The sequence below is a fragment of the Protopterus annectens genome, chromosome 2.part1 (genome assembly GCF_019279795.1).
Source record: "Protopterus annectens isolate FY-2018-M chromosome 2.part1, PAN1.0, whole genome shotgun sequence".
In the NCBI taxonomy this organism is placed as follows: Eukaryota; Metazoa; Chordata; order Ceratodontiformes; family Protopteridae; genus Protopterus; species Protopterus annectens.
In genome coordinates, this window is record NC_056729.1 from 1,355,045,990 (window position 1) to 1,355,070,357 (window position 24,368).

The following is a 24,368-nucleotide window of genomic DNA, read 5'->3' on the forward strand; positions in this document are numbered from 1 at the left end:
GTGTGTGTGTGTGTGTGTGTGTGTGTGTGTGTGTGTGTGTCTGCCACTGTTGTGGTTTACAGCTAGTGAATTATTACCATAACTTTTTACTGAACATCTTGCCAGTTTTATGCGTGTTAAATGTATTGTTATTTAATTACCTTATTGTTAACTAGGGTAGAAAACTGATTCAGTTGGACCATGTTCAGGTTTAATTTTAAGATAATGACAACACACACAAAATATCTTGCCTTTGGGGTGCATGAGGAATGCAGACCTCTCAGCAAATATCCATGTGGATGCAAACTACACATAGAAGGCATCCCTCACTGGGAAATGAACCAGAAAAACAAGTATCGTGAGGCAGCTACATCAACTATTCATTGCACTTAGGGTTGCCAGCTGTCCGTTTTTTGACCGGACTGTCCGTTTTTCAGTCAAATTGTCCGGTTAAAAAAAATCATCAAAACCGGACTAGTGAAGTCCGTTTTTTTTTTTTTTTTTTTTTTGCAGTCAGGAGTCAAGGACTGAAAAGTGAAAACTGAAAACATACTATATGCAATGCTGTGCGATTACCGGTACCGCCGTCTGCCGCCCGTGTTCTCTCCCCTTTTCCTTTAAGTACGGCTTATTAGTCATCAATCAGCTGCTCATCATGCATGCGTGCTTATTCCACCATTCACCAGTGTGGAATGGAAATAATCACGCGGAAATTTTAAGCAGCACAGTTCCAGCGTGAATCGTGATTGAAGAGGTAGTTTTCATTCTGTTTGTTAGCTTTGACGACAGGCTAGTAGCACTGTATGTTGCTATGTTTGTTTGAAAACCAGGGAAATACCTCATCTGAGGTTTCCTGTGTAAAAGCTGTGGTTGCATGCTTATGTATGTATTGAAATAAGTGACTTGCTAGGTGCTCATGTTTAGATTTTGTACGGCACTATATGTACCTTGTCTGGTTGCATGTTTCTAATGCTGTCTCATAAGAGTCAGAGCCCATAAAGTTTTTATTTTCTGTAATTGGTTTTAAACATTTAGAAAAGGGCATCTAAATGTTTTCTGTGCTAAAATTAGGTGGATAAAAGGTGTGGGTAGAAAAGTTGTATTACTACTTCGCAATCACAGGCTATAATCTTAAGGTTTAAAAATCAAGTTTGTGTATAAGAGAAACTCAGTGATCCAGATACAGGAGTCTGAATTAGTGAGCACAGAAGACAAGTTGCACTTAGTTTGACTAGCATATATTTTGCATCTGTTTGTTAAAATTAGCAGTGTAATCTTGGGTTGTCAAAATTTATGAAGTGTAAGTGTTTCACTGAGCTTATGTCAAACAGGAGCGGCCTTAAGTCAACTGGTGCCCTAGGCAAAAGGGATCCATGGTGCCCACACCACCCAGTGCCCCCATCTTGGTCTACCTACACCAAATGAATGCTAGAAAAGTGCCCCTGCTAGAGTTGCGCCCTAGGCGGTCGCCTAGTTGGCCTATGCCTAAGGCCGGCTATGATGTCAAAACATCAAATGACACAGACGTCAGGAGTCCGCGCATTAAAAACAAACATCATCTCCCAATCCATCAAAATAAGAACAAGTGTTCCCCCCGGCAAAAACAACTGTATTTTTTTTCAACTCCCCATCCCTCAAAACAAAAATAAATGTTTTGCAGAGGGACAACCCCCTGCAACTATTATACCCCTTTATATTTTCTAACTCTCAAGATCACAACAATCCAGGAGAGGGTAAATCACCCTTACCTGCAGTATTCTGTGACTTCACATGCCCACACTCACAGCATATGTAACCAAACTACCTAAAAACACACACAGAACTGGAAGCTGCTCTATTGTAATACCAGCTTTAAAAAAGTATGGAAGCACAAAGTATCTAACCACTTTTGAAGCTGATGATTCAAGGTCCACTTTGCTTCTGGCTGCTGTTTGTGTTGAAGTGCGAGTGTGTACCTCTCAGCTGTTAAAGATGTTAAGTGTCATATTATAGCTCACATTTTTGATTTATCCCTTCTGTATTCTGTAATTTTGTGAAATGAGGTGATGATTTATAGTCAACCCATAATGGTAGTCACCAAAGTCACAGAGTTGTTTTAATTGAGAAAATGTGTATCCTTTGAAGTACTGTTATTGTCCCAACTTTTAAAACCAGAAATATAATTTACAATAATTATTGATTATTTTGCCTCTATTGCTGATTCTGGAGATAAGAAACTGAGAACTGTTTGGCAAGATATGTTACAGCTTTTGAAGCAGTTACTTGGCTTCCCAAATAGTACTTTGTTATCTGCTGCAGAAGGTTAATTATAACAGTGATACTGAAGAACCTGAAGTTATTTTTCTCTTGATTTCAGAGCACTGTCAACATCTTTCCTTTATTAAGGTGTTCATAAGTAGGTACTAGGCTATCGGCCCTAAGGCCTGTAAAAGCCTAGCCGTAAAGATTCCCTGGCTTTCACCACCGAAAATTATTTTCCTGTGTCTCTGTTGAGCAGAGCCATAGAAGTGATCCCCAGGGTGTATTTCTTATCTCCCATCCAAGCGTCAAGATTTTTCCTAAAGAGGGCTAATGAGGTGCTCTGCTTGACATAAATGGGCAGTCTGTTCCAAAGTATGGGGAGTCTCTGGGACAGGAACCTATCCCTCCAGCATGTCTTGTTTATTGTGGGAAAACACTGTACAAACTCCATTTTTCTGTTTCACAAAAAGAAACAGACTATCAGTGTTTGTTACAATTGGCTGATTTACTATGCTTTTTTACAGGAAAGCATAGCAAATCGGCTGAAAGCAGGCATCCGGAACAGAAAAACAGGGCATTCCCATCAGCTGATGTCACAGTGATGTCACAAGATGGGTGTGGCATTGATGAGAGAGTGGGTGGGAATGGGTGGAGTTATGGGTGATGCGAGGGGCATGACCTTAGTCCGGTTTTAGCCACAAAGAAATCTGGCAATCCTAATTGCACTACAGTGAGACCAAATTATTTTTTATGCTTACGAACAACAGCTTTTCTTTACCAACAGACTGGCAGCCTGTTTATGGCAGCTGGATAAAGGATATTTTATACAGCACATGCTCCAGAATGTCACATGATAACATGAAAACCTGAATGTTGTATCAGCAAACAAAGTCTAAACAAGATATTAAAGTTTTACCAAAGTAAACTCTTTAACATCGACTGGACAGTAATCAATAGCTGTCCTTGGGTCACTGAGTCAACTTTTAAATGAAGATCTTGTATATCAGAACCCCCAAGCACAGAGTATGCCTTGAGCTTCCTAAAATACCATCCAATTCCATACAACAGATTGGATGTTCCTTGCAATATGACAATAATACATTTCACTCAGTTTTTTCACTGCCTAAATTTGCTTGATAGAACTTAAAGTATTTTTTTTCTTTACCAAAACCAAAACTGGACACAACCACAACCACCACGATGTTATAAACCAGTATTTAATGTCGAAGTAAAACAAAATAAAATGAGCACTTTCACATGCTACACAGGCATGCTTCTTCAGATTTCACAAACACATTTTCAAACGGTTCTTAAATACTAACTGCATAACCAAGTAATTGAATAATGGATTCAATAATTGAATTCAATAATGGATTGATTGAACAAGCAATATTTTAAGGCAACCAGCTCCTAGTTTAAAGCCAGATATAAAGTGAATCATGTATAATGAAGTGTGTGTATGTTCATAGGTTCATAGATTAGTACTAAGCTAACTGCTCTTGTGAGCCATTTTAAGCTTAGGCAATTATCCCTTGTGAGACTCAAACCCTGCACCTTGTGTTTGTAAGGCAAACTCCTTAACCATTAGGCCACCCTCCCAACCCCTGTGTATCCTGAATACAAAAAAAAAATACAAAAAATACAATGTAATAAATAAAGTAATAATTAACTAACTAAAAATTGATAATTTAAACAAAACACAATTTACAACATCATATTACACTGTCCGATGTAAAAAATATAAAATATATCAAAACACTATTTACTAAAATGCGTGTACTAACGTACATCTAAACCCAAGGTATAAATTTCGGTCCTTAGTCATGTCCAGCGCTTATAATTCATTGCCTCTTAAAACATTAATGGATAGAATATTAATATAGTATATAATATAAAAAATACAATATATATATATATATATATATATATATATATATATATATATATACGGTTGAAACCAAAAATACATCTAAATATGTGCATCCAGTATTGGTTTGATGCTAATAGACTGGTTGAGCCCTGGTTCTACATGTGCTCTCATTCTAAAAATCCATTCAAGCTCAACTGATTCTACGTGATTCAAGTTGCTACCCCCTCGTTTATTCTGCAATATCATCTGTAACACCCTGAACCTAAACGTATGACCTACATTTAAACTAACATGTCTAGTCAACGCGTTCTGGTTGTTCATTTTCCTCATGTCGTATATATGATTATATATTCTGTCTTTTAGCCTCCTCGTTGTCATGCCCACGTAAAACCCTGCACATTTTGTGCATGTAGCTAAATAAATTAGATTCTTACTATCGCATGAAGCATAAAACTTAGGTTTAAACTCAAACATCATGGTAGGATGAACAAAATGTTGTTCGAATGTTATATATCTACACATGTTACATCTCATACAGCAAAAAGTACCCATTTTATTTATACTTAATCTATTGATTCTATCTTTTGTGTGTTCCTTACATAATAGCCTCTTTAAATTCTTACTATTTCTATAGTTGAATCTTGGTTTATGTCCCACTATATTTAACGTTTTAGCATCTATAGTGAGTACACTCCAATGTTTGCTTATTATGTCCACCACTTTCCTGTTGTCATTAGTATATCTTGTATTATACCATGACCCCCCCAAAACGTGCACGCTGATTGGCCAGCGAGCACATTGTAAATCGAGTTATACTAATGGAAAAAGGTCCGGTCGCCCAGACTTTTTTCCATTAGTATAACTCTACTTTTTAAACACTGTCTCGCTATGTTAAATGGGTTTAACATAGCAAGACAGCTTTAAAATAAGCAATGGGGATCTCTGTTGCTTATTTTAGCTGTCTCGCTATGCTACACCCATTTAACATAGCGAGACAGGCTTTAAAAAAAAAGCAACGGAGCAAGCAAGATCTCCGTTGTTTTTTCGCTATGTTAAATGGGTTTAACATAGCGAGACAGTTTAAAATAAGCAACGGACATCTCCGTTGCTTATTTTAAAACTGTCTCGCTATGTTAAACCCATTTAACATAGTGAAAACAGTAAAAAAAAAAGCAATGGAGATCTTGCTTTCTCCGTTGCTTTTGCCCACAGCTCTGGTGTACATCAGAACTGCTGCGGATGCCAGACATCTGCGGAAGGGCAGTAAACAGGCATTATACTATGCCATTATTTAAGAAAAGTAATAGTTTCTTTTCTTAAATAATGTCATATATAATAACACGCCTGGGTGGGTAATGCTGTATTACCACGGTTGGCTTTGTTTGGTCCTCGGGCAGCCTGGGACCAAACCACGCCAACCGTGGTAATCCAGCATTACCCACACCCAGGCGTGGGTTATTGCTATAATAAATGGTGTTATAATATCATAACTCCCTCTTGATCTATTATTTGCATGATTCATGGTGATTTTAGTATTCTCATTTATATTATCCATAATGGAGCATCTAACTTTATTTATCATAGAATCATTATGCCTCCTGTCTAAAAACAGGGTGTGTAAGTCATCAAGCTGCCTCTTTTGGTACTTTTCTCATTGGGAACTACAACCTTCAGACAGTAGCAGAATTTATTTTTCTTTATTTTGTTTCTTTAAAGCGGTATTTTAAATAGATTTTTGCATTACATAAATTGCAGGAAAAAGCTTGATAAAATTACATCAGTGAGTATAAACAGTCATTTAAAACTAGAACAACTAAGCTAGATTCATTTATCCTTTGTTACTACAAAGAGCAAGAGTAAAAGAGGTCTTTTGATTTGTTTCCTAGACATTGATATCACTATTAAAAGTATAAGAATGTAATTTTTGGACTATGTACACTCTTATTGTAAGAATAAGTGCTGTTACAAATTCCTTAATATATAAACTCATGGTTTCTTCTGTGATGCTTATACTATGTGACAATACCATTGTCTTACATTGGCAACATCTAAAAATCACTTGCAGTTTTAGCTCACAATACAAAAAATGTATATAAGTTATTAAGTTCCATTTTCTGGAAGACGCAACAATTTTCAGACTTTAGAATGCTGCTCGATTCTTACTGCACTAACTTTTCACACAGTATGTTTATTTTTTAATCTGCTTGTCATTTGATTATAACACTGATGTCGTTTAATCTTGTATCCAGTTCTGAAAGTATATCATTGTTCTTTTTTATATTTCTGCTCAGACTTTAAATAATTTGAACATTTGAAAAAATATTGGCTCAGGGTCATATCTTAACTTGGTGAAATAATCTGAGTGATTTTAAACATTCAGAGGCTGTCTTCAGGAACAGTGTAATAGTTTAGAAACAGGCAGGTATCACCTGCTTGTGATGACTACTCCATACTCAAATTTTTATCTGTGCATATGGTCACCTTAAATAACTGTGCCCTTTCTTTCAGCAAATAATGCATTATTCTGAAAGTTATTTATGTAACTTACTGTTCAGTTTAAACATCCTTTGCCAAAAATAATGCTTTACAAATCCAATACATTCCATCCAGTACTAAACGGTACCAGTTTGTTCTGCTGTTTTCTTCTCTTTCTAGGCTGTCAGTAAGATGATGACGCTATTATGCATCCCTGAACTGTTTGGGGATGGGTCTTGGTCTATGTGGGTCTCTAGTTAATTAACAGAATGCTGTCACTAAGTGTGATATACTAGCTAAAATAAACTATAATATCAAAATCTTTATCAAGCTAAATCTACACCAGTTTTTTTTCAAGAAGCTTATACAGGCTGTAGACAGACTCCATTCTATTCATACATGTTATTTGGATCTGGCTAAAGGAGTTGGCATTATACTCCATGCTGGCATCATAAGCACCTTAAAATCTATACATACCTGGTGAAGTAGATAGCCAACTGGCTGTAAAATAGAGAACAGATGATTAAGGTGGCAGCCACCTACTTGAAAAGTATGGCGGCACCTAATGGCATACCTCAGAACTCAGTACTGGGGGTTCTTCTTTTTGGCTTCCATTTCTCTGATATCAAGAATGGAAAGCAGGACCTTCGGTTAACTAAGTTTGCAGATGACTGCAAACTTACTTTATTGTCAAATTTCCTCCTGATGCCCATTTATTAGAGCAGAAGCTAACACTTGTAAAAAAGGGGTATATGAAAAATGGGCTAAAATAAAATGCAAAAATGTGCTGCATTGTCATATTTAGTAATCAGTTCTCTCCTTCAGTGTATAGTATAGCCAACACCCTTCTCTAAAATGATTATGTAGTCAAGGATCTTGGCGCCTAGATTGATAATTCCCTCTCTCTGAACACCAATTAGCAGCAGTAGTCAAAAATACCTCTGCTTAGCACAACTAATGCCTAAAGGCATATCATCCAGTTCAAAAACATCATCATATCTCTTTATGCAACCCTAATTAGACCAGTTATTTACTACAATGTCCCATTTGGTATGTTCCTTTCTTGACATATTACTAAACTGGAAAGGCCCCAGATGTTTTTAACTAAAAAGACTGTTGACCTAAAGTCTTTGGGCAGCTTGATGCACAATCACTTTACATGGGTTCCTATAGGCCCTTGAGGGGTGGTACATACCTTGCATTCCAAACCATTAGGAACTCCATGCTCCTTTAGTGTCCATATTTTTCAAGTCACATAACTGCACTCACACCTGAACTACAGATTTATATTCTCTATCCGTACATGAACAAAATGCACTGGAAAGTGAAATTTATTACCCAACTCCTAAATGACCTCTGGAACAAACTTCCTTGCAAGTTAAATAGAGTGCACCTTGGCATATTTCAGACTAAACCTGGATGGTTCGATGGGCACCCATAAATTTACTGAGGGACTGACCTGCTTTGTCCTTCTTGAGAAAGGGCTGATACAGCATGAGGAGTATTGATAAAACATAAATGGCCATATGATTCATGTGTGTTTCCTATGATCTTATTGCAGTATAATATGCCCTACTACTAATGTCCTATGTAGCCGCTAAAAATCTGAAAGATCCTTAACCACTTTCAGTCAGAATTTGGAAAACTGTGCTATCGTCTCCTAGACCTGTATATCTCTGTGCCACTCACCAATGGGCTATTTATAAAGCACTCTTTAACTCTATCTCGCTCCCAGCAACAGTTTCACCATCAAAGGTATGCAATATCAGCTACTCTCACTAAACAATACATTAGTCTTAGTCAAACCAAAGAAGTCACTCTCATTTACCGAATGCCTTCCCTATCCTCATATTAAAACTATGGGGTTCTCTCTTGGATGAACTCCAACACATCCCCATGTAGTAAATTCAGGGAAAAACCTAAGAATTCAGTCATGTCCCTAAAACATAAATTCACACAATGCAGTGCCTCTTGCTAACTCATTCTCTGCCTTCATAACCTTATCCCTTCACCTTGTAACGTATATATCTCCTATCTTGGGGGTGGGAGGTTGGCATAACAGTTAAGGTGTTTACCTTACAGACACAAGGTGCAGGGTTTGATTCTCACATGGGGTAATTGGCTAGGCTTAAAATGGCCCACAAGGGCACTTAGCCTAGTACTAATCTATGAACCTATGAATCTTATCTCCTACCGCCTGACCTTTCTTAACTAACATCCTTCCAATTAGCCCACTACCTCATAAAACAACTAATTTCTAATTCACTTTACAGCCTCATCTTATCTTACTACTCCCAGCAAAGATATCTATCAGCTGTAACTCCACCACAGGCTATGTTACCCTGCATATATAAATTTACTCTATATCATAATGTTTCTTTTGCGTTAACTGAGTGTGATTAACATACTCTGTATTCTCACCTGACAAACCTTATACTACATGTTCAATACCATCTTGTAACCACAGTTATGTACTGTAAACTGGTGCTTCTTAGGTACTTACTATGCTTGCAGTCCAGGGAACCAATGAGGAGCCCTGCCCAAATCCCCAGCTGAGTTCAAGCACTGTCTGGTTCAGTGACTTTTATCACCTTTTCAATATTTTATTGTAACTCTTGGGCCACTACAGAAATGTATCTATAATGGATAATTGTACTATCCTGGTCAACAAACCACATTAAATATAAGAAAATTAAAGACATCTTTGCAATAATTTTTTAATGAAAAAAAAACAAACTACTTTTCCCCCCGAATCCCTCTATTGTGAAAAAAAAAATTGTAAAATCCTCTCTCTTAATAATACAACCATGAGGTTCTAAACGTAACAACATATTAGGAATGTTAGCTGATGATAATCTTAAATTCAACCTGCATATATAAAATTTCATTAAAATAATCACCAAAAAGTTTAGATTCTTTACAGACCCAAACACTTTCTTACTGATGCAGCTCAGACTGCACTTGACACTACTTCCTTCATTACTTTATGGCACTCCCATCCTTACTAATCTCCAGAAATCAGAAAAAGCAAAGCTTGAACAATGATATAATAAAGTGGCTGCATTTGCTGCAAATACCCCTTTCAGAACCCAGCACTGTAGAGCACTAAAAAGCTAAACTGGTTAACCCTACCCTGTCAACTAACATATACACAGCTTCTTACCACCTATTTAATTATCCAGCATCCATCTGCTTGTTAAGCACTAAATATCATTCTTCACCATTATGTTCCCACTCAGTCATTATGGTTCAGTGACCAAAACCTGCTGGGTATGGTCTGTACTCATACCATATTGCTAAGGTCTGGAACTCCTTATCAGTATCCAGCAGGTCAATGCGCTCCTTCCAGTCCTTTAAAATAATTCTGAAAGACTTCCTACCCAAAATCTGTCCCTGTTCTTGCTCAACCCCAGGATAAACTATTTCCCTAAATACGAACAGAACAAGTACCTTTTCATACCTTACATCTCCTTACTCCCCTTTTTTGCTCACTTCCTTGCTTCAATCAATTTCTCTGCTCTGACTCTCTGCCTAAATATGCCATAACTGTTTTTTCGTACATTTCATATTGCAGTTCCTGTTTGTATTACACTAACTTACGTTTAATTTCTGTAAATATTAAATTATTGTCATATAAGTTGCATCTATTCTTAGCCAGTGTTATCACATTATGTCTAATTTGGTATAATTATTTAAACTGTATATGTTTTTGCATTACTTTTGACACTGTAAAATTATAGTTCTTAAAATATTTTTGTAATAATTTGAAACTTTTCTCCCAGCCTCTGCTGAAAATGGCACTCACTTATGCAGTCGAACATTTCTGGTAATCAAATGTCAATAAATAGATAAATATAATAAATATTAACTTAATTAAAATGTATATGTCTAGGAACACAGAACTGTAAATCATAGCAAGAAATCACTGGAACCTCAACATATCAATTAGACAGAAATAAATGTTCACTTTCTACCCTTTTTGAGCACTTAATAGTGTCACCTCCCAAATTAAGCAGCACCATACTGGATTACTCTGGGGTAAATGTGTGTCTACTGATCCAATCTACAAGCCTAGCCTTCGAAGTAGCCAAAGCAGTACTTTATTTGATCTGCAGTGGTAACATACTCAATAGGATGTAAATGTGTTAAGTTAGGACTCTATCTGTCCAATGAGTCTTGTTTATTTATTGGTGTCAATTTAAGTCCTTAACATGGGTTTTGCAGAGACACTGGTTTTGTGAAGAAATAGGAGATCAAACAGGATTGTCTTTTATGACTCAAAATATGAGGCATAGGTCACCAAAGAGCAGTTGGTAGGCTATTTAGTATAGGAAAAGTTGGGCTAGCCTACTGGGATAGTTGAAGAATTTTCACGGTTAGAAATATTTGGAGCCTTTGCCATTGAGCAATATGTTTGGATTTGTACATACTAAAGGTAGCAGTTTATTCAATGATTTATCTGAAAAGGGAACAATACAGAATTATGATGATTTCCTTGAATCTTGAGTATATTTCCCTGGAAATTAAGTAAGCCAGATTGAAGGATTTTTTTGACTATGGAGGATGTGAATGGCAGAGTTGTCCATGTAATTGCCTAGGTCCTTTATGACTGTGTCTCTCTGAAGAGGAATACCATTTATAATATACAAAGTGAGAGCGACTTTTGGCTGAAAGCTACTACACAGCACTTTTTTTTTCACCTGGCCAGAAACTGTTTTCAGTACTTCAGGTATGTGCATATTCCAGCCCTTGCTGGAGCTGTTGAGTAATAGTGGAAAGGAAAATAACAGAGTCCAGCTTACAGTCATAAATATACTTAGTCAACCACAGTCGTGGGACATTGACTTGGACATCTGCAAAATGAATACTTAAAAGGAGAGGACCCATTTTGGTATCCTCTAGATACAATTTTCATTTCAGAGAGGATACCAAAAACTTTCACATGTTGGGATCTGTTGGATAGCCAGTATGCAGTCCAATGGACAATGCTGGGATTAACACTAAGTTTATATATTTTTCTTTTCAATAATACCAGCATGGGACATAGTGTCAAAAGGCTTGGCCAGGTCAAATTATACAGTATGCACTCAGTGACTACCATCCATGGATTATGCAATGTTTTCAAATAAGGTTCCTAAGTTCAGGAGACATGACTGATCCTTCACAAAACAAAACTGATCATGGTGTAGATTAGTTAAGTTACCTACGCCCATATTATTGAGTTTTGTTTTTGACATATTTCATAGCTGTGAAGCTAATGGGCCTATAATTACTTGGGTTAATAAAGGATCCTATTGTGTAGGAGACTCACAGCTACAGTACTCCGGGTATCAGGCACAAGCTTTGCGGACAGGCTTAAGTTAAATAGTCTATACAGAGTTTTAGATAGTGCATACCTTGAGTTATTGAGAATGCAACCTGATGTACTCTCTGGTCCTATGCAAGTTTTATTTTGAGCTTTGTCAGGGATTCTAAGACTTGTTTCAAAGTGATTGCAGGGGGATTACATTTTCAGGGATTATTGGGGCAACAATGTGGGTAGGTGGCCACAAGGCATTCTGGCCACAAGGCATTCTTTAGCTATGTCAAGAATCTAAGTGGCAATGCTCAGATCTGCTTGGAGTTAGTGCAGAATGGCACAAAATACACTGAACCGACCGATATGGCCAACATCCTGGCAGACAGGTTCAGGGCAAACTTCACACCCCTCTCACCCCCACAAGGGCCCATAACCATACGAGAAGAATGTAGAGTCCCTGAAATCACAGACACCCAGGTTAAAACAGCCCTCTCCAAAGCCAGAAATACAGCATCAATGGGACCGGATGGTGTCCCAGGCTGCGTCCTACATGAGCTCAAAGACGAACTAACCTCTCACCTAAACACACTGTTCAGACTCAGCCTCTCCACAGGCTACATACCCATAGAGTGGCGCACAGCAATGGTTATTCCGCTCCACAAAGGTGGAGCCACAACAGACCCAGGGAACTATCGCCCTATAAGCTTGACTAGCTTGGTCTGCAAGGCTATGGAGTGCATCATCATGGAACTCATTAACAGAGACATTGGGAACCTCCAAACTCCAAACACTGGACCCTACCCAGTTCGGCTTTGTTAAGGGCAGATCATGCCACCTAAACCTGGTGCACTTCTTTGAGACAGTTACCAAGGCTATAGATGAGGGAAAGGTGGTACACACAGCCTACCTATATGTCGCAAAGGCCTTTGACACCATTCCCCATTCTGGTATTATAGACAAGCTCACCAGCCTGAACATAAACCCCTACGTCATAAGACAGGTTTCCAACTGGCTCACGGACAGAATCCACATGGTGAGAGTTGCAGGGGCTAGGTCCGACTCTAAATCGGTTACAAGTGGAGTTCCCCAGGGTTCAGTCCTAGGACCCCTCCTGTTCGGCATATACTTTTCAAAGGTACAGGCAAGCACAGGAGGACTATGGCTGACCAAGTTCGCAGACGACTGCAAACTAGGGGTGATAATTGACTCTCCGGCTGACACAGACATCATCCAAAAGGGTCTCACTGAGACGGATACCTGGTGTCAAAATCATTGCCTCAAGCTGAATGTCAAAAAGTGCATAGTCATCCCCTTTGGAAAAAACAAAGTACCCACAAACTACCACATAGGTGGTAGTCCCTAAGCACGGAAGACGTAATAAGGGATCTGGGGACCCAAGTAGATAGTAATCTCACCTTTGATAATCACATTGCCAAAGTGGTTAGAAAATCCTTCTACGTGGCCCACCTAATCACAAAAGGGTTCACATTCAGATCAAAAGAGGTCATTGTGCCCCTTTACTCATCACTCATCAGACCCATCATAGAGTACAATGCCCCATTTGGGATGTACCTTACAAGACACCTGCAACAGCTGGAAAGACCACAGAAGTATCTCACTAAGAGGATCACTGGCCTCAAACAGATGCCCTATGCAGCTCGAATGAAGAAATTACAGCTGTACTCGGTTGCATACCGCCTACTTAGAGGTGATCGCTGCCTGACATACAAGGCCATGTCCCACCCAGAACTGATGGACATGCTCCACCTAAAGACAACCTTATCCCCACGAGCCACACGCTCTAGGGATCTAAACCTCACCACAACAATAAATAGGATGTGCTGGAGGGATAGATTCCTGTCCCAGAGACTTCCCATGCTTTGGAACAATATCCCAATCTACATTAGGCAGAGCTCCTCGCTAACACTCTTCAAAAGAAATCTTGACAAGTGGATGAGAAACAGAAAGTTTACCTCTGAGATCACATCAGTGGCTCTGCTGGACAGAGGCACAGGGAACTAATCTAAGGGGGCAGAGAAAGCCAACACATTCTGGCTAGGCTTATATGCCTTCGGGCAGATAGCCTAGTACCTACCTATGAACCTATGAATCTATGGTATGACGTTAGCACTACATTTGTCTTGTAAGATATTGTCAACATCCATGAGTTTGGATTGTGTAATATTATTAATGACAAGCTTAGTGCAGTCTACAGTACCATTTCTTAATTTTCTAGCACAGCTGACAAAAAATTTGTAGTTTCTTTGTAATTTGTAGTGACCTTAAGCTTGCACTCTGCTTTGCATTTTCTGAAAGTTCTGTTTAAGTTCCCTGCTGATATATTTCAGTGCGATTGTGAGATAAAGGGGTAGGGATTTCTTAAAAATGTTCATATTGTTATGTCTTTTGTTACACAGTTTATTAAAGCAGAAGTTCCACCAGGGAGGTTTATTTTTTGAATTTGCCATTATATTGATGGAGAATGAGTACTGTCTATGCAGCTGTTTCGGTGATGGCAAAAGCTGGAGATGAATGAAGGAGCCGGGCCCACTCACCTGAGATCACCTGCAGGGGGATATTAGGAGTTCCCAGGTCTTCTACAAGCAGAAATAGGTTTGCCTGTCGAAATACCCAAAGACAGCCTCACTTGGTGGGGGTGTGGTACCATTAAACCTGGTGAAGAACATGCCTGACTTGTGGTCAGATTAAACCAAGGATGTAAAGACTTAGGGTGGGGTACAAGGGGAAGCTAAGTCAGTAAGGAGCAGGTGAAGAATATTGGAGCCTCTATGTGGTAGTTTTATAATTTATTCCAGACCAGTGCATCAGTATTAATGAAATACCGGAAGCATTCAGCATGTCCAATTTTAGAGGTGTAAGTACGCAATAAAAGCTTACAAAACTGAAGTCCCCTAGCAAGAAGACATTTGTCTTGATATTTAAGCCCCCTATGATGCTAAGGTAATTTCCATGATCTGTGAGGACATCATTGTAGATTTACAGGTAACAATGTGGTCCAAATTGGGAGATGATTAAATCAGCAAAGAGTAGTACTAGAAATGAATTCATCCTCAAGTCTTGGTGAGTACATTCATGTGGTAGGCCTGTTTTCATGAAATCTCACTAAGACTACACAGATATATAGACTGCATATATCATGGATAGCGGTAGGTTAAAAAATAAAAAAGACAGCTCCGGTCCCAGAACAAAAAAGCGCCCAATCCTGGTATGCACACTGATGCCAAGACTGGAAAAAAATAGCAGGGTAGAATCCTGAAGACACAGAAACATTCTTACAATATGGTAAGCCTGGGCTCAGGAGGGGGAGGATGGCCCTCCTGTTGTAAAAGGAAGTAGCAGTTCACAAAAGCCACAAAAGCTGATAGGACATAAAAAGAGCCAAAGATGATTAACTGTACTGTTGGGGATAAGGAAGAAATTATGTATTGTTATTATCATGCAAGAAGCTCAGAATTTGTAGCTAGAAGATATTCAGAAAGATTAAGAGAGAAATTAGAGGAAAGAAAAATATTTGCATAAGAAAAGCCATCAAAACCTTCAAATGTAAATTTTGCATTCATCAGTACAAAGACCCAAGCAAAACTTTACATATATAAAAAAAAATGTTCAGCCACCTGGAAAAAGAAACAACAGAGGAAGTGCAAAAAATATAAAAAACTAAATCCAGAGATTTTTGAAAGGTATAAAAAAAGAAACATGGACAAAGGATTCACCATAAACCCAACATATTAGTCATAGGAGACTCCATTGTGAGACACACAAATGTGCCTTTCACCAGGCTGGATAAGGAGAAGGTCATGGTTTGTTGTCTGTCAGGTGCCAGAATCCACCATAACACACACGCACTCAAGTCTCTCAAAAACAGGTAGTGTTATGACTCTGTCATAGTCCATGTTGGCGTGAATGACTTGAGACGTAACTCTCTGGACTATATGAAGAGAGACATGACTGAGCTCGCTGATTAGTGTCCCAGACAGGTATGTCCCTAGCCTTAAGCAGCATTCTGCCATCACCCAGAATGATACCCCAATATAAACAGAAAATGATTGACTTTAACAATTAGCTTAGTTTCTGCTGTCATTCCAGGGGGATCCAGTACCTGACAGCCTGGGAAGACATGATCAACAGTCCACGATGCTTTGCCAGAGATGGCCTGCATCTGTATCACCTGGGCTTCAGGCTTCTGACAGAGGCTCTTGCCTCCCCTATAGTGCCTTTTTTAGGAAAAGTGATGAAATTAAAGCTGCCAATATAAAAATTTCAATAATACACAATAAAAGTAATGCTGCTAAACGCTAGGAGTCTAAACATGAAACTGCACTCATTCCAAGTATTCCTCACCTTGGAGAATGTTGATATCTATGCAGTCATGGAGATCTGGTTCAAAGCTGCAGACAGCACCCTGGCCTTACCTGGTTATTCATCCTATCATATATTCAGACCCCAAACTCTGGGCAGTATAGCCAAAGAAGCTGGAGTTTCAATATACATTAAAGACATACACACCTCCAGGGTGGTCAAACAGTATGACGCACAGGAGACACTTCAGGTGCGGTTAACCATTGACAAGACCCCTATTCAAATCATAGCTAGCTACCGGCCCCCAAATCTGACTCAAGATGCCCAATATGCCTATTTGGACCTGTTCGAATCTATCAAGATTCAACCTTTTACCCAGATCCTGGGTGACTTTAACTTCCCAAACATAGATTGGAAGAACTACTCATGCCAGAACACAAATGCTGACAGATTCCTTGATTTTATCAATGCAAATGTCTTGGAACAGCTAGCTGATACCACCACAAGGGGTGATAATATTTTGGACAGTATTAACCAACATGAGTGACCACTGCAGCATCCCTATAGTATCATCCTCCCTGATAAGATCCAACCACAAAGCGGTCACTTTTGAAGTCATCATCTCCCCCAACTCCCTTCTAGCTAGGATCAGACATAAAAACTTCTCCAAAGCTGATTACAGCCTCCTGAGGGATGGTATAAACAGCTTCACAGCCCCCTCCCCCTTTGTAGGAACTGGCACCAATATCCAAAACTACACCAAAGCACTATACAAGCATTTATATGGATGCATGGAATCAGGAATACCCGACAGGACTAAGTCATCCTCAGCAAGGAAGAGTAAACCTGTCTGGTGGACATCTGCAATATATAACCTCTATAACACAAGGAAAAAATTGCTGTCCAAGACCAAGAAGGAACAGGTACCCAAATGGAAGCAATGTCTCCTTAGCCTGAACAAGCAAATAAGAGCACTAGTGAAATCCTCCAAAGCAAACATTGAGTCCAAATTGGCCACATCTACTAGAGACAATCATAAGGCCTTCTTCACATATGTCCGCAACCTCAAAGGAGGCACCCAGATCTGTTCAGAACTGGTGGTCAAGGACACCACATATACAAATGTCATACATATAGCAAACTTTCTGGCTGACAGATTCAGTGAAAACTTTACCCCTCTGCCCCCCCATCAGTAAATCAGGACCTCCCCAGTACCTGCCCCCCCCTTCCCCTTATATCTAGGGGAACAGGTCATCACTGTACTCTCAAAGTCAAAAAATACAGCCTCCATGGGAACCGATAACATCCCAGGCTGCATCCTACATGAACACAGGCAGGAACTTGCAGCACCATTAGGTACCCTATTCAAACAAAGCCTGAGTACTGGCTTCATACCAGCTGAGTGGAGGACAGCCACTGTCATCCCTTTACACAAAGGTGGAGCTTCCACCGATCCTGGAAATTATAGACCCATCATCCTAACTAGCCTTATCTGCAAGGCCATGGAATGGATTATCATGGACCTCATTAACAAGGACACTGGCAACCTACAAACACTTGATCTCACACAGTTTGGCTTCATCAAGGGGAAGTCATGTCTGTTGAATTTGGTCGACTTCTTTAAGACAGTCACCAAAGCCATGGATGAGTGGAAGACGGTGCATACTACCTACCTTGACCTGACCAAAGCCTTTGAGACTATTCCCCACTTGGGTATAATAGATAAACTCTCTCAACTAGGCATCAATCCATATGTTATCAGATGGGTAGGAAAATGGCTCACTGATAGAACCCACGTAGTCAAGATAGGGGAAGCCACCCCAAGCAGTAGACCCGTAACAAGTGACGTACCCCAGGGTTCCCTCTTCTGTTATTTGGGCTATACCTTTCTGAGGTGTAGGCCAAAACCAGTAGGCCAAGGCTGAACAAGTTTGTAGATGACTGCAAGCTGGGTGCTGTTATCAATTACCCTAGTGATGCGGGCATCCTCCAAGAGGGTCTCACTCAGACAAATGACTGGTGCCAGAAACATGGCCTCAAGCTGAATACCAAAAAATGCATCATAATCCCCTTTGGGGAGAGTGACGTCCCCACATATTATCACATTAATAACAATGTCCTAAGCACTCACTCAATCGTGAGGGATTTGGGCACCCAGGTTGATAGCAGCCTGACTTTTGACCACAATTTTTCCTCCGTGTTACAGAAAGCCTTCTACATGGCCCACCTCATAAGTAATTGTATTTCATCCAGGGACAAGGAGGTCATAACATCCCTGTAGTCTTCCCTTATAAGGCCCATTATTGAGTACAGCACACCTTTCAGCATATACCTCACAAAGTACATGCAGCAGCTGGAGAGACCACAGAGATTCCTCAACAGGAGAATCTAAGGCCTCAAATATCTACCATACATAGATCGGCTAAAAGTCCTATCCCTCTACTCAGTTTCGTACAGACTCTTCAGGGGTGACCTCTGTCTGGCATATGAGACGATCATGGACCCCACTTTGATGGGACTGCTGCATATCCACAAGTCAAGCTCCACTCAAGTAACCCACATGTGTGGCCTCAACCTGGTCTGTGGCATCAACAAGACTTGTTGGCGGGACAGATTTGTGTCCCAGAGACTCCCTCATCTGTGGAATAGAGTCCCTCTCCACATCAAGCAGAGTACCTCTTTCCCCTTTTTTAAGCACAACCTGGATAACTGGATGGGAAACAGAAAATATACCACTTGGATTCCACCCATGTCCCTGCTGGACAGGGGCACTGGGTGCTGATTTGTCTAAACATGGGCTAAACTCTTGGCTAGGCTTATAAGGGCCTCAGGGTAAATAGCCTAGTAACCTCTTATGATGCTATGATCCTATGGGAAAGAAAAAGAGATATGACATGGTGCAATATTTATGTAAAGGAAAACGCCAAACTTATCAATACAAAAAGCACCTCCATAGATACTTGAAGAGAAATATAGGCAAAGGCGCCCAGATATTGAAAATTTCACAATACAAAAAATAAGAACAGAAAGGGGATTGTAGGATAGAAGATTAGTAAGGTAGAAGGTAAACAAATAGAAACTAAAGTTATGGAATACATGGGAAGTAAAAGATTTAGTGTAGAAGGTCTTTCACAAGTTATGGCACAGTCTGATGGAAAAATAAGCCCTCATATTAAGGAGAAACAGATGGAGTGAGAAAAATCTGAAGAAAAAAATTGGGCATGGGAAAGAAAAGATTTTATACGGTGAAATATCTCTACAAATGAGAAAGCAGCATCAAAGATATTTGAAGAGAAACACAGGCAAAGGCACCTGGATAAGGAAAACTTCACAATACAAAAAAAATAAGAAAACAAAGGGGGAAAGTAGAAAAGAGAATTAGTAGCGGAGAAGTTAAAGAAATAGAAAGTGAAGTTATGGATTACCTGTGAAGTGCAGGATTTAGTGTAGAAAATCCAACTCATGAAATGTCACAGCATGATGGAACAGTGAGTTCCCAAATTAAGAAGAAACAGGTGGAACAGGAAGCATCTGATCACTTGTCACATGGAGATGCTTTGAAGTCTTCAGTTGGAAACGAGTACAAAAGTTCCCTTGGAGTTGCACAGCGAGAGAAGGAGCAGTAAGCAGTGGTATCTCTGATGCAAGGAATGTTGTGGAGTGATGGGCTAATGAGCTCCCATATAAAGGAGCAGCAGATGACACAGGATGCAGCTGAAGAAATGTCACAAGAAGACATTTTGAAGCTTTCTGTAGAACCCCCACAGGAAACAGAGAGCAAACAGTGTGCCCTAAGTTTAGAAGAAAATGATCTAAGGGAAGAGTTGCTTGATTAAATAGAGATGGATAGACATATTAAGATCGATGAAAGAAACAGATTACAGAAAGTAAACAAGACCCGAATGTTAGAAGTCTGAGAAATTGGATCAACACAGTAATCAAGATTATTAATAGAAACTCATGTGATGTAACAGAAGTAAATAGGATATATTACAGTACAGCTAAGTTAATACCAGTTAAAGTCAAAGCTGCAGAGCAATAAGGGAAATAAGGGAAGAAATAAAATGCCATCATAGAAACATCGAACAGAAAAAAATATAAAGCAATTAAGATAAGAAGTGTCACTCTTAGAAGAGCATAAAAGAGGGAGCATATCAACAAAAATACTTACAGAGACAGACATGATTAAAGCAATGCACAGTATCAGAACAGAAGAGGATATATGATACACTATTGCAAATAATAAGTTAAAGATATCGACACAGACAGAAAAACTTAGAAGATATGCAGATGAGCATAAAGGAAAAGTACAAAATAAGCAATTCATTGATAACCCAAAAAGTTTTATAAAGAACTGTAAAGCAAAACAAAGGAATAAAAACATCACCAAAAAAGAAGAAATAGACACATTTTGGAGAAATATTTATAAGAACCTAGTGGAACATAACAAAGATGGTGACTGGATAGAAAAATTAAAATAAACAGCAAGGAGTTCAAATGTGCATGATATGAAATGAGATGAAGTAATGGCCAAAGAAACTGAAATAAAATTAAGAAAAAGCTGCTAAATGGAAGGAAAAAAAAAAACAGGCCCTTATGTACTAGATAAGCATTTCTCCCCGGGTCTCCGCTGAAAATTGGCTTCGTTCCAAGTCGGACTTTCCCAGTTAACAAATGTTAAATAAATAAATAACTTCTGGCTGAAAGTATTAACATCTTTACACAAAGATTTATTCCTAAGTAAGAGCAACTTATATGCACATCCTGAACTGACACCGGCCTGGTTAACAACAGGAAAATGGTACTCATCCTTAAGAGTGAACCTATAAGCCATCCTAAAAATGGTAGGCCATTAACCTGCCTTCCAACACTGTACAAAACTATATACTGGAACTGATGCAGGCAGAGTTTATAGTCATTTAGGGGGAAAAGAAACCTCAGTTATGACAGTAGAACACAAGGGTAACAAAAGAAAGTCATATGGGACAAAGGATCATTTGTTGTTAAATAAAGCCATAATACAGAATTGTAAAAATGGGAAGACTCTAAGTATGGCATTGATAGATTACAAAAAAACATTTGATAGCATCCTACATTCATGGATAAAGGAGTGCTTACAGCTGTATGAGATCTGCAAACCCCACACTTATGAATCTCCTGTATATTTGTAAGTCAAACAGTACCAGAAATACAAGGTCTAGGGACCTGAATTTTGTTTGTGACTTAAACAGAACATGTGGAGAGACAGATATGTGTCCCATAGACTGCCCCTCCTATGGAACCAGATTCCCAACCGTGTGAAGCTGAGTTTGTCTATTACACAGTTTAAGCACCACCCAACCAGTGGATGGGGTATAGAAAACTTACACCAGGCCTGGCACCAATGTCCCTTATGGACAGAGATAGCTTATAAATGCCTGGCTGTCAATGTCATATTTGGACACAGGGCATTGTTATTCTTTCAGGAAAACTTGGCTAGGCTTAGAAAGGTCCCATGAGTCGTTAGCCTAGTAACAATCTATGAATAGTAGTAGGAGCAATAGGTCTCATAAAAAAGAATGCAAAGTCATGTTCACATATGTTACCGATTCATTTAACTCCATATAAATTACAGAAGGAGTCAGTTCTGGGCACATTGCAGGTGTTGTGAAGAACACTTTTGGCTAACATAAAAGACTGAAACAATACTGATTTCATGAACTTTAATCATACCCTGACTTAGGAATGGGGTCCATTTCCATCATGGTATTAGAAACCCAAAAGATTTGGAGAAATTAAATCGACTAGCAATGAAGCAATAGTTGGATTGTTTATGGGTAGTTTAGATCTCTAGGAGTACTATGTTAGGGCCGTGGGTAGTGTGATGTAAAGTGATGGTGTTTATAACAAAAACAGATACTCCCTCACAGTTATCCAGCAGCCTAAAAGAGTGACAGGTGCTAAACACTGGTATAGAGGGAGTACTGTCTCGGAATTTTAGCCATGTCTCAGTAGCTATTCAAATATGAATGTGTCCAAGTTGCAGGAAGGCCTCAAGTTTAGACATCTTTTTATTTAAACTCCTAGCATTGAGTAATGCCGCTATGACATTGTCCAAATTTCAGTTTGAGTTAGATATGTTGTAATATCCATTAGGAGGACTTTCCATTAAATGTCACTATGATGGCAGTGAAATAAAGAAATATATAGATAAATAACCAACTGAGCTAAATGGTGGCTTTTTGTTCCACTCTGCTTAGTTGGTTAAACTTTGTTTAAACCTATCATTTTAGATTTTTTTTCTATTAGTAATTTTTAATAAAGAAATAGTAAACTGCTCTGTAGATGCATGTACTCTGTGGGTCAGGCTGGAGGGGCTACACTTGGGGAGAGACTACATTATGTAAGCTGTCATATTGCTCTAAAACTCCTTGCAACATGAATGTGATTCTGCATGCTTACACCATCTCCCTCTTTTTTTATTTTATATTTCCCTTTCAACAATTTACCAGTTTTGCCAGTGTATTCATCTTCTCTTAGACTTTAACATAGTCTTAGCAAGTACAGTTGTAGTCTATAAGACTGGAAGTTTACTTGCTCATATAGAATTATGCATGTGATGGTCTCCTACATATGGAAAAGAACTACTCACACTGTATTTCAGTCCTCACTGCTTTTGAAATGTTCACAAATGAAGGCTACAGTAATCTAAGTATAGCTTATTCAGCTGAAAAAAGTAAATACAACATTTCCCTACATTCAATAAGTACATGCATTACAAATGTGCCTGTCTTACAACTGGGGAAATACATGAAAGATGTTTGCATATTAAAAGAAAAATCTAACGTCTACATCTATTAGAGTTCATTCAAGTATGACTTCAAACTTTGTTACAGCTGTGGGCTTTCTCAGTAAGTAAGCCATACCTCACAATACACAGAAGAATGTTCCCAACATACACCACTTAGCAGATCAGCATCATGAGTCTATGCAAAAGGAGCATGCTCATTCTCAGTGAAAGAAAATGTAATGAAAATATTCTGTTCGTACTGTATTACAGAAACACTCTGACATACATCAAGGTGAGATCTGTGAGCCAATACATCTCAGACCCTAGGAAGGATCTTTACTTACACTTGTCATGGATTTCATCTGAAGCCAAGCATCAATGCTTCATATATGTTTCATATACTTCCATAAGAGCCTTTCTTTGTAATTAAAACATTGCTGAACACCAGGAAAAGCAGCCTATCACTTCGCAGACTTACAAGTTAACACTTATCAGTTGGTTGCTTAATATCTGCATACTATGTTAGTTAAAGACACACAACTAAAATGCAAAACATGCTGACATTGTGACATTTCTACACAATCAGCAAATGATGTAATATAGATCACAAAGTATATAAGTGAAGGGGTACATTTGACAGCAAATTATGTATGGTTAAAATAAAAGAAATAAAAATAAAACATTCCCTGGGATTCATGAAGCTTGCGCCAGGTGCAAGCGTAGGGTCGGCGTTCTAACTACAAATATGGCTGCCGAGCATTTCAGGTACGAGCTGTTTCCACGAGCACTACCAGCATACGCTACACCCGCACAACTCCTGAGCCTTGTATGCTAATTACCCCATGTGCAGCAATGTAGCATGCAAATTAAGGTATGCAGCGATTCAGGAAGCGGTGCAGGCATAATGTAAGCAAGCAGAAATGTAAACCGTAGAAACCGGTTTACATTTTTGCAAACATAAAATTGGAGCCATGACAGCCGACCAAACACATGTATTATAATGTTAATATATGCCAATGGCTAAATATATAGCCATTGGCATAAAAAAAATGTACAAAATATAAAATTAACATTTAATATATATAGTCGCACTATTGCGATGTGGAAGTGCAGGGCAGCAGTGCACAAAGGGGATCGCAAGGAACATATAAAAATATAGAATAAAACAGCAATGAAACACATAACACGATTCCCCTATAATAGTCAATGGCAGGCATGCTACACCATACTCATGGTGCAAGGGTTGCTAAAGGGGAGTGACAGTGTTATGCACAGTAGCTAGGAATTAGTAGGCAATGCCATGCAAATGAGAGGAGTAATAGTGAATTGCAGATTTCCCGCTGGTGTAAGGATGCACATCACAGCATAGCGTTATAACACCGAGGTGAGCCCTTGAGATAAAGATGACATTAAGA